General features: G+C 36.1%; 1 protein-coding gene across 1 annotated transcript in view; it reads right to left on the reverse strand.

Moving 5' to 3' along the window:
* LOC107582508 (uncharacterized) overlaps positions 1-8,032 on the reverse strand; it is a 100,193-nt gene extending 92,161 nt beyond the window's left edge. The window contains exon 1 of the mRNA XM_016268388.1: positions 7,942-8,032. The gene's annotated coding sequence lies outside the window, so the exon portion shown is untranslated. The remainder of the gene's footprint in view (positions 1-7,941) is intronic.
* Positions 8,033-11,097: the final 3,065 nt, after the last annotated feature.

Raw genomic sequence — 11,097 nt, forward strand, 5'->3', positions numbered from 1 at the left:
GGCTGTTTATGCCCCCCTCTTTGCTGCCGGAGCGCTCTGAGCGCCTGAAAGTTGAAAAAAAAAAAAAAAACAGTCATTCGCTGGAACGCCACTCTCTCGTGAACACACATATGGCATTCATTGCGTTCCATTCAGAAGGGCTCATCCCTATGCCCTAATCCCTTCATGTACTCTGCTTGTTTCCAAATCCTTACACACACTTGAACCTAAAATAATCATTCATAAAATTCGAAAAGGTTGAAGCGAATTAGGCCCGATCACACAGAATGCGTTTTTTGCAGTGAGAGGCGACTTTTTGGAATTGTTTTTGGTTGGCAGTGAGCGGTCTGCGTGCTGTTTATGCACCTCGCGTTTTTGCCTGAGCGCTCTGAGCGCCTGAAAGTTGAAAAAAAAAATAAAAAAATAAAATAAAAAAAAAACGGTCATTCGCTGGAACGCCACTCTCTCGTGAACACACATATGGCATTCATTGCGTTCCATTCAGAAGGGCTCATCCCTATGCCACCCTCCGGAGTGAGAGCTTCGAAGGGTTGAAGGGTGTAAGGGACCAAACAACTGTTCCTTGAAGTGCCCTTCTGCGTCATGATCACGTGCCCACACGGAGGCGCCATCATCGTGCAAAGAATCTGCGCAAAGGATCATGGGAGCCCGAAGGGTACAACTGATGGACACGTCTGGTTCCCATGATCCTTTGCGCAGATTGAAATCCTTCATTCCGAAGGGCCCTTTGAAGTGGCCAGTTTTGAGCACTTCGGTTTGGAACGACCCTTCAATACTGCGGTCATGATTGTTTTCACTCCGAAGTGCCCTTCGGAGGGCGATATATCCCGTTTGGAATGCACCGATTATAAAGCTTGGAAGAACCAGGACATTTTTTAATATAACTTTGATTGTATTCGTCTTAAAGAAGAAAGTCTATACACCTAGGATGGCTTGAGTAAATCACGGGGTAATTTTTGGGGTAATGAACTATTCCTTTAACGTAAAAACAAAATATACAAGCCCAGTATGTCCCGCCCAAACATCCCGTTTTAAAAGAAAATATATATCAACACAGAAATTAAACTGATTTTCAAAGGTTTTTATGCGGCCTTTAAGTCAACATGAAATTATAAAACTTTTCTAATACATATTTCTTGTGTTATTGTGGACTACTATGGTGTTTGTCATTACAATGTATTAACTTGCTTCGCCTTTCAAAATACTTTCTTTTTTCATGTGATGTCACCTAGACCTAGCGAGGTAGTTTAGAATAGTTTATTATTACCATAAGATAGCATAAATTAATTCTTGATTCCAGTAGCAGTACATTCAGCGGTAGGGATGTTCATTTTAACCGGTTAACCGTTAACCGACCGTAAGAATTTTTGACCGATTAATATAATCAGTTAAACGGTCTAAAAATGTATTCATTAATTTTTTATCAAAATATTTAAAAAGGTTTGCTGCATGGTTAAAATACGCTACGTGTATATAAAAAATCCGTTTGGAATACATACATAGGGATTCCAAAGAAAACATGGTAACTCCCAGTTTAACCCATCACTACCTCTAGCAAACGTCCATTCACAATCCTTGACTCTGTTTGGAATAAAATGCTTGCTGCTAAATGAATACTGCTCACATATGTAGTAAACAATGTATATTGACTATGAACAGACACTGAAACTGCCACAAAATGTGCAAGAAGCAAAGTGATATAATTTTTGACACCAAAAGGCACACATTTTTCATGAAACTGGGTTGCAAAATAGTTTCTCTAGTTTCTAGATATGGCTAGGGTCACTCCTTTATTGTAAACATATGGGAATTTTCTCTCTCTCCTCAACAAGCCCCACAATTTGATATAGTATTCATGATGACAATACATCATGTGTGTACATCAAAGTGTGGGACAAGTGGTTTATTCAAATCACTAACCGCATACATGAGCAATATAATACTGATGTTTCCGGTAGCAAACTCCACTAATTACTTTGTGCAAAAACTTGAATTTACCAGAGGGGACAAATTATTTTTTATAATACGATTTTGTTTAATTACTGTCATTTGTCCTCATAACTTTGCATGTTAGTGGTGGCGTTTTATCGTCTCAGAAATACACTACCGGATATATCAATAAGGAATATAATACAAGGAATTATTGCTTTTATTCAGCAAGGAGGCATTAAGCCGATCAAAAGTGACAGTAAAAAAAGGCTCAAATAGATGCTTTTTTTTTTTTTTTACTTTCAAAACTTTTTAAAATCCTGAAAAAAATCACAGCACAACTGTTCTGAACATCATTTAACTACAATAAATACAACAATTTAATTTACTGTATTTTTGATTAAATAAATGCAGCCTCGGTGATAAGACACTTCTTTCAAAAACATTTCCCTAAGATTTTGAACTATGGTATTTATTATATTAATAAAAAAACTGTAAAGGTAGATTGTTAGGTTAGTATGCTTTCCTGAACACTGCTTATGAAGCTGAGGGGGAAGTGTCATGAGACAGTAAAGCAGCAGTGCACTAACGTAAATAGCAAAGCCTGGCAGAATGTGTCCAGACTAGTCAAACAAGGCAAATGTTCTCCCATCTCTAAATAGCATACTATTGATTGGTGACTTGTCTTTGCTGTATTACTGTACCTATGTGAGACCAAATGTTTATGATGCTATATTAAGACTCCACAGCACATCCATTAGCAGGTTATTACAGGACGCTCTTGGCCATCTTAAAAATGACTGTAATGTGAACACTTTTGTCACTTCCTGCATCAATATAGTCTAAAGTTTGGCCTATATCTTGTTCATCATAGGTGGTACGTTATTTTCAAACGAGATAAAGTATTAACCTCTTAGTGCCACTCATTGGGCATTTAATTTAAAAACTGCCGATACTGTACATGCATGAACCAATGTAATAAATTGTTGACATAGGCACGTTTACGTGTTTTGGAGAAAATTGTACATGCTTTTTAGAACCACTCACTGGACACTGAAACTGCCACAAAACGTGCAAGAAGCAAAGTGATATAATTTTTGACACCAAAAGGCACACATTTTTCATGAACCTGGGTTGCAAAATAGTCCGCTCTAGTTTCTAGATATGGCTAGGGTCAATCCATCATTGTAAACATATGGGAATTTTCTCTCTCTCCTCAACAAGCCCCACAATTTGATATAGTATTCATGATGACAATACAAAAAGTGTGGGACAAGTGGTTTATTCAAATCACTAACTGCATACATGAGCAATATAATACTGATGTTTCCAGTAGCAAACTTCACTAATTACTTTGTGCAAAAACTTGAATTCGCCAGAGGGGACAAATTAGTGGAATCCAAAAAATTTTCTATTTGTAGCTGTAAGTATTAGATCCCATTATGGATTTTCCTGCAGTCTTAGAAGAAATCGTTATAAGTGTCTTGGCTAATGTTGGAGTGGATATGCAAAAGCTCCGTCAAGTGCATCAAGCACATTAGAGCACAAAGGTGAATGTGCTTCATGAATAGACACCATTAAAAGCAATGCACACACACAGACTGTCAAATAGCTAGCAATTTTTCAGGAATTCACCCTATTAGAGTTTCCAAAGTAGCTTCAATTTAGAAAAATGTTTTTGGTAATTAAATGGCTTTCTGAGGTCAAACCAATTTCAGATAATCTAATTACTTTCTACTGTAGTAGAAAGTGATGTAGTTTTTGTTTTTCTGTCAGAAACACAACCAATTCCAAAATATAACACTGCAAGTGGTCCACAACTTAATATGTTTATTTTAATCCCGTAGTGTTAATGACCTATGCTGTGACAATTGTGTTATTACACATATGGCTATATCGGATTAGACTGCAGACAGTGCAAGTTAGCATAAAACTGATAATTCAACACCTACTTCCAAAGGAGGAATTGCACCATTTGAAATGGAGATATACAGCTTTCATGGCAGGTCTGTCCTGCAGCTACATACATCTTTATGCTGCTAATCATTAACTTTTCATGCAGTGAAGGCCCAGGGGCGGAGCTTGCCTTTCTGAATGAGGATGCAAATGAGAAACCCTGACTTAAAATGTAAGATCCAGAATCTGGATACAGATTATACAAAATTATTTTTAATACATGCTTCAAAAACTTATGGGAAAAGGCCTAATATTGTTTGTGTTCCAAAACCTGTCTGTTTGTTGGCTGTGGGTGTGTGACCCATTGAAGCTACCCTATAAAGTCCATCACATAAGATGAGGTAAGATGAAGTAAAGAAAAAAGAAGTAAAATGAGCCCCACCCCCCACCTTAATTTTTTCTTTTAACAATAAATGTCACAAAAATCCCATCTCATCACATTTTATGAATTACTGTGGCTTTCTTCATTTTGTCATTTTATATAAATATCAACATTTGTGAGATTTTGTCAGTCAAAAAAGTTTAATGATCAGATTAATTGATGTAATTATGTCTCTCTGGAAAACAGTGATCTGTGCATTATGTGCATTATACATTACATTATGTTCAATATCAAAGGTTTTTTTGTCTATTTGTTAATGAGGGATTTTTAGATTTGTGGAGTAAAATAATTGAGTGCAATAATTCCAAATGAATGCACAGTGTTGCTATTATGACACATCTTCAATAAAAATATGCACCGTTAAATATGTATTCATATTCCTTTTACCCTTCCAATTAATCTCTTTTAATGGGATTCTGCTGTCTGCCACTGATTATTTGATTATTCAAATACATTTTCAAAATACAATTTTAAGTAGAATAGTTGACTTGATAGTTGATTACATTCATAACACTTTACAAATGATTTAACATTAATAAAACAGATTTTAAACATCATTTATATATTCTGTAAAAGTTTACCCAGGAATTTACCCCACAAACAACAATGGCCTCTTTAAATAATTGTACATTTTGTGCTATGATAACAAAATGTAAAAAAGTTATTATAATTTTTTTCCTTAACACATTGACTTCCTGTACATGCTAAACGTTTATCTAAATATTTTCCAATTTAAAAGTGGATGGACATTGTTCTTAAAGGGGGCATCTTCCCCTACATATTACTTCATACTAAATACATACTCTAACATCATGTCATTTCACAGTCCAAGTTTTCATTTAAAAGGGCAGATGATAAAACACCAACCTGTAAGTGTATTAATTCATTGATGCACTTCAGATATTTTCTTTCTACCACTTAAAGGGATAGTTGATTGATGTTTATATGCTTACCCCCAGGGCATCCAAGATGTAGGTGACTTTTGTTTCTTCAGTAGAACACAAACGAAGATTTTTAACTCAAACCGAACAGTAATTATATCGTTAGTATTTATATAGTTTTTTTTTTACCTCTGATGCACTGCAATGTCTGAACTGTCCTGAGTGCATCCTCGACAGCCGGTGCATGACAGTCGTCGTCTTCTTCTTGCTTTACGGCAGATCGCAGACTTATAAGTGCATTACTGCCACCTATCTCTCAAATGGGGAGTGTCAATGGTCCATTTGAGAGATAGGTGGCGGTAATGCACTTATAAGTCTGCGATCCGCCGTAAAGCAAGACGAAGAAGAAGACGCGCCAGGACACGCTCAGGACAGTTCAGACATTGCAGTGCATCAGAGGTAAAAAACGATATAAAAACTGTTCAGTTTCTTGCACAGACCGATCGTTTCGTGTCTTTACACATCAATGTATCGTCACGAGCCACAAGGTTTAATTTGGTTTTGTTTGTGTATGTTTTTTTGACTCTCAAAGCCATGATTCCTATTCACTTCCATTATAAGACTGACAGATAGGGTTGTGATGGTGAGGAAATTTTCCCACCGGTTAATCGACAAGTGACAACACCGGTAATACCGGTATCACCGTTGGGGTGGGGTGGTGTTAGTTCGTTTGAGTTTCCCTCTTTTCTTCGCTTTCAAATGTCTTGTAAAAGTGCAGTGCGAATTTTACTTTCACTTTCAAATTAGTAAGCAAATTAGCAAATACCGCAATTCGGCATCAAGCAATTGTTCGTTTGAGTTTTCCCTCTTTTCCTCGGATTTCTTGGCTTTCAAATAGTTTGAAAAAGTGCCGTGCGTGTTTTACTTTTCAGTGTTAACGCAATTCAGCGTTGATTCAATTCAAGCAACAACAACATCAAACTCAGAACTTTTATTAACAAAACGAATAAAAACGAAAAACAAATTACTTAGGCTACACAAAGTTTAAATAGGTATATAAAACTGAAAATCAGCAAACACTGTGGAACCAAATAAATAATTAACAGAACGTTTATTAGCAAAACGAATAAGAAAGCTTGGAGGCACGGCATATACACCTTGATGTAAAATAAAAATAAATAAAATACACAAAGTTGAAAAAGTAATCAGCAAACACTGTGGAACCAAATAAATAAGAAACGAATGTTTAAAAAAACTTCCAGGCTTTTCAAAATCTAAAATATTGCCAAACAGGCGCCTTTGCATTTCCTTTCTAAACAATCTTCTGCCATCGTCTTGTCTTTTTCACCTCACTCTTGTCAGTCAGCTCGACTCACTCTCCTCACGTGATAAATAAAATCTGACTCCTGCTCCGTGGTGCACTGTTGTTCGTGCACAGTTCGGCACACTGCATTGAGCGTTTAGTTTTTAAAAGTATCTGTCCTCTAACTGAACTAGGCTAAATGATTTTTGTTACTATAAAAAAAAACTAAACGATGGTGGGGGCTGGTGCAAATGACGTAACGTTGTTGCAGCTTAACACCGGTATAACCAAAAACACCATCTATCGCAGCCTACTGACAGACTGCAACGGTTTGAGTTAAAAATCTTCATTTGTGTTCTACTGAAGAAACAACGTCACCTACATCTTGGATGCCCTGGGGGTAAGCAGATAAACATCAAATTTTCATTTTTGGGTGAACTATCCCTTTAATATCTTACAATATACTGTGGGATAAACAAGATCTACTCCATGCATGCAGCATTCTGCTTCACACAACCTATTCATTAAGCCTTATCATTAAAACATCGCTGTTCATCATTTACAGCTTCACATAAGCTGAGATAAGACTCCACACTCACTGCAACCAGAGCACACAGACGCCATAAATACCATAAACACACATGCCATTTCACAACATGGAAGTCACAGTCAAATCTTGATACAATGCACAGTCACTAAGGTCTTCCCAGATGAACAACATTGGTGAAATGCTTTCCTTTTCAATGAAATTCACTGGAAGGGAGGCAACTCCACCATTCCTGAAGCACATCCCCCACATAATGCTCATGTAACTTCAAAAACACACAAACAGGATCAGAGAGTGCAAGCTTAGCGTACAAAGCCATCTATTGTGACGTTCTAAAGATAAGAGTGACATTGCAAAATGATAAGGTGTATAAAAAGTCAGGCTGTTCAGCAAGATGCGACAAATACAAAAGAAAAAATGCTATATTATTTACTACCATCTTAATTGTCAATAAGGTATAAAAGCTGCACTTATTACTTCTGTAATTTATAAGAGATGTATTATTTTAATCAAGGAAAGGAGACCTGGGCCAGTGGTTAAATGAGGAAGTTGTCACAAGGCCTATATTTATAAGTAACTATAAAACAGGTGCTTGTTTAATAGCTAGTTTGATGCTGCCTTAAATTACACTCATTTTTAAGTCTTTTGTTGTCATATTTTTATTAGGGCAAATTGTAACGTACTTTAAATGCTATACGTGTTTGCCGTTTTATGTATTGGTTTCTGTTTTATAATTGTTTTAGTGTTTTAATTGAGCTGAAACGGCTGCCTATAAAAGTATATTGTGACAACATCCCCCATCAACGTATGTGCAAAGAACTGTATCATCGTTTCCTGGACAATAATAGTGGAAATGTTCGTAGAGTTGTTATAATCAAGACTTTGAAAGGTCTATACAGAAATTGAGACAAAACATACAGTATAGACAAAATCATGCGCTTACCGCCATGGCCATCAACAAACACCTCAACAAAACTAGCAGTTCAAAACCATCCTTCAATTGCGAAAGACTAGAATGTGCCTGACGCACAGGCACTGATCCATCTATCGCGTACTATCGCCTACTCCAGTGCTAATCATTTAGATACACAGCTGATCCAGTGCTGTCGCTGTGGGGTCATTGATTACTCTTACATTTCGATTCACAATTGAGTAAGAACTTTTTGCGTGCTAGGGGTGGTGATGATCCATTTGTTTTTCTCACATCTGATCGTGTGAGATTTGTGTGTCCATACAGACATTTCATTAGTTAAAATGGTGCAATATAGGGTGTGTGTTCACATGTTTGTTTTTTTAATGAACAGAATTCAAAGATGCTCCTTTCTAATCACTAGTGGTTAAAGACAATAAAAGAGACCCTGATTGCACAGGGATGGGCTTGATGTGCCCTGCTCCTCGTCTTATTTGGAGGAACACAACAGATGATCTTATGTGTCATGATAGAGGAGAGAACAGCTAAAGGCTGTGGCATGCTTTAAAAGGGTTTACACGTTTTATCGGCACATTCTGTGCTCAGAGCATTGTCTAATCATGCTTTGATTCATTGTTATGTAATACTTGTGGTTATGAATTGTGCATGCATAAATAAAGTACAACAGTGTGGACGCTACAATCCATTACATTTGTGTGTGTGTGTGTGGATACGTCCTCAAATGTGTCAAACGAAACCAGTCAAACAAGTTTTTCTTGATATTCTTGTATTACAAGATACACGGTTCCTTAAAGGACAAGAACAAATCCTAGACTCATTGGAAAAATAAGATCTGTAACACACATTATAGAAGAATACAGAAGCGATTCATAATGAAATGGCACAGTACAGTACAATCAAATTGTGCATCTAAAAAGCTTCTGCACAAATACCACTTCTGTCACATGATCTGTTTTGAGTAACAGCTGTTTCCTTTCGTTTAGCACTGCGTGAACCATTCTTACACCATCTGCTGGCTGCATAAATAGTCTTTTTAGTTTAGGACTCTAAAACTGAAATTTTAGACTATTTCTTTGATGCTATTTAAAGTAAAAAATGTGTAATCATAACACAATTCAGAGGTGGATGCACTCATCTAAATAGGTTCACGCTAGGATCACAATTTAGTCAAACGAAGGGGAAACATGTTAAGACAGGACTAGCAATACACTCATTCCAGTACCTGGAATCCCAAAGAGCAGTGCTGTTATGACAAAGCAACCGAAACAATAACATAAACACCCCAATGCGATGTTAAAAAGGCGTGAAAGATACAGTAGAATCATAGAATGCAGTACAAGAGAGTGAAGAAAAAAAAACAAAGGAAACAAGGATATTTTATTAGGCTCATCACCCGACAATTACAGAAAAATGCAAATAATAACTGCTGCCTTCTGAGCAGCTTTTCAAATACTAAGGTACAAAAAGGATCGTTCGTCATGAAAACCAGTCAACTGTTCACATCTTATCATGCCAAGCCCTTATAAAGTTTGTTTAGAATGCTACATGGTCAAACTGCATAGTGTAGTGTGTACGGCCGACAGAGCCTATATACTTCATTCTCAAAGTGAACCAAGGTTAAACAGTCTTGTTATAACACGAGTGTGCAGTGCTTGGCATTTTCCATGACAAGAACTGTTTGGTAGAGTTAGGCCTGTTGCAATAATCAATATATCGATTTATCGCGCAATATATGTACATGACCTCAATCATTTTTGGTGACGCAATATATCGCCCATTATATTTACTTTAAAATTAATGTCACCATGTTTTGTTTATTCCACTTGCGTCTGTGTCTTTTGCAGCTTCTCGTACATAACGTGGGGTAGTCATGAGGTGCTAGTTCAAATTTAAAAAATGCTTCAACAAAAAAAAAAAAAAAAGTTTCATCTGCAGATATGGTCTTGTTTAGGGATCTGTGCCTTTGTGCATACGGACATCTGACTGCTGAGTAGTGATTGTGTTTTTCAGGAATAGTGTGCACCCTTAATTTACAGAGAAAAGAAGGCCAGGGAAAATCTGTAGATGGAAAAATCTCCATATAAGTTCTTTGTGCATTTTCTTTTTTTTCTACTTGTTACGTTGCACTTTTCGTTTGAAAATGTTTATTTACTATTTATTCAGTGGCATAAAATGGTCTTTAAAATGACAATAATATCGCTTATCGCAATTATTTCTGGGGCAATCGCACAACAAAAAGTTGTTATCATGACAGGCCTAGGTAGAGTGCTTCTAGAAAGGAAAGAGGAGCAATGTGTCAGAAACATAAGACAGTTCTAATAGGAAACTTACAAAAGACAAAACGGCACATAGTTCAAGCACACAGTCACCCCCCTCTCTTACAGACCCCCATCTCCACAAGAGATATTCAGCATTACTAAAGTGCATCCCTGCAAGACTTGTCATGAAAAGTGATTGTTGGTTCTATTTCAAAAAGAGCAAAACATGTAAATAGATATGCGTAGCTGTGTATTTTGCTTATTTATAAGTTTTTACTCATTTTAAAAGTTTGTTTGCATGATATAAAGGTTTTTAGAAACTAGGGCTGGGCGATATAGCTAAAAAAATGATCAACGATATAATGTTTCATATCGTTCGGTATCGATAATTATTGAAATTTTTTATAACCTTTTTTAAAACAAAAAGCAATAGAAAAAAATGTTTAAATTTAACCACTGTATTTATAATTAACACAATTTATTGAGATAAACAACAAATATTTTTTGTTTTAACAAACACAATAAAAAATTAAACAAATATCTAATTTCTAATGTTTATATGCAGATTAAATAGGTCTTTATTGTATAGGTCTAATTGTCTCCCGAGGCTACAGGAGGGCGCAATGAGCAAAACAATGCAGCGTATTTAAAATGTCAACGCAAGGAAGTAACTCTATAAAAACGTGCATTACGTCTAAATTAACTCATAAAAATCAAATATAATTTCGTAAATTGCATAAACAATTATGAACAAAACAGCATCATGTATTTATGCATTGCTTAATCCAAAGAGCCGAAGTGCCATTCACACAGACTGCATTTAAAAACATATGAGACGCAGTGAAAAAAAATAAACCTCCACAAATTCGTGACGTGTTTTCTAAAAGTTTAAACTGTTTTAACTTTGCAT

The sequence above is a fragment of the Sinocyclocheilus grahami genome, unplaced genomic scaffold, assembly GCF_001515645.1.
Source record: "Sinocyclocheilus grahami isolate Dianchi unplaced genomic scaffold, SAMN03320097.WGS_v1.1 scaffold45.1, whole genome shotgun sequence".
In the NCBI taxonomy this organism is placed as follows: Eukaryota; Metazoa; Chordata; class Actinopteri; order Cypriniformes; family Cyprinidae; genus Sinocyclocheilus; species Sinocyclocheilus grahami.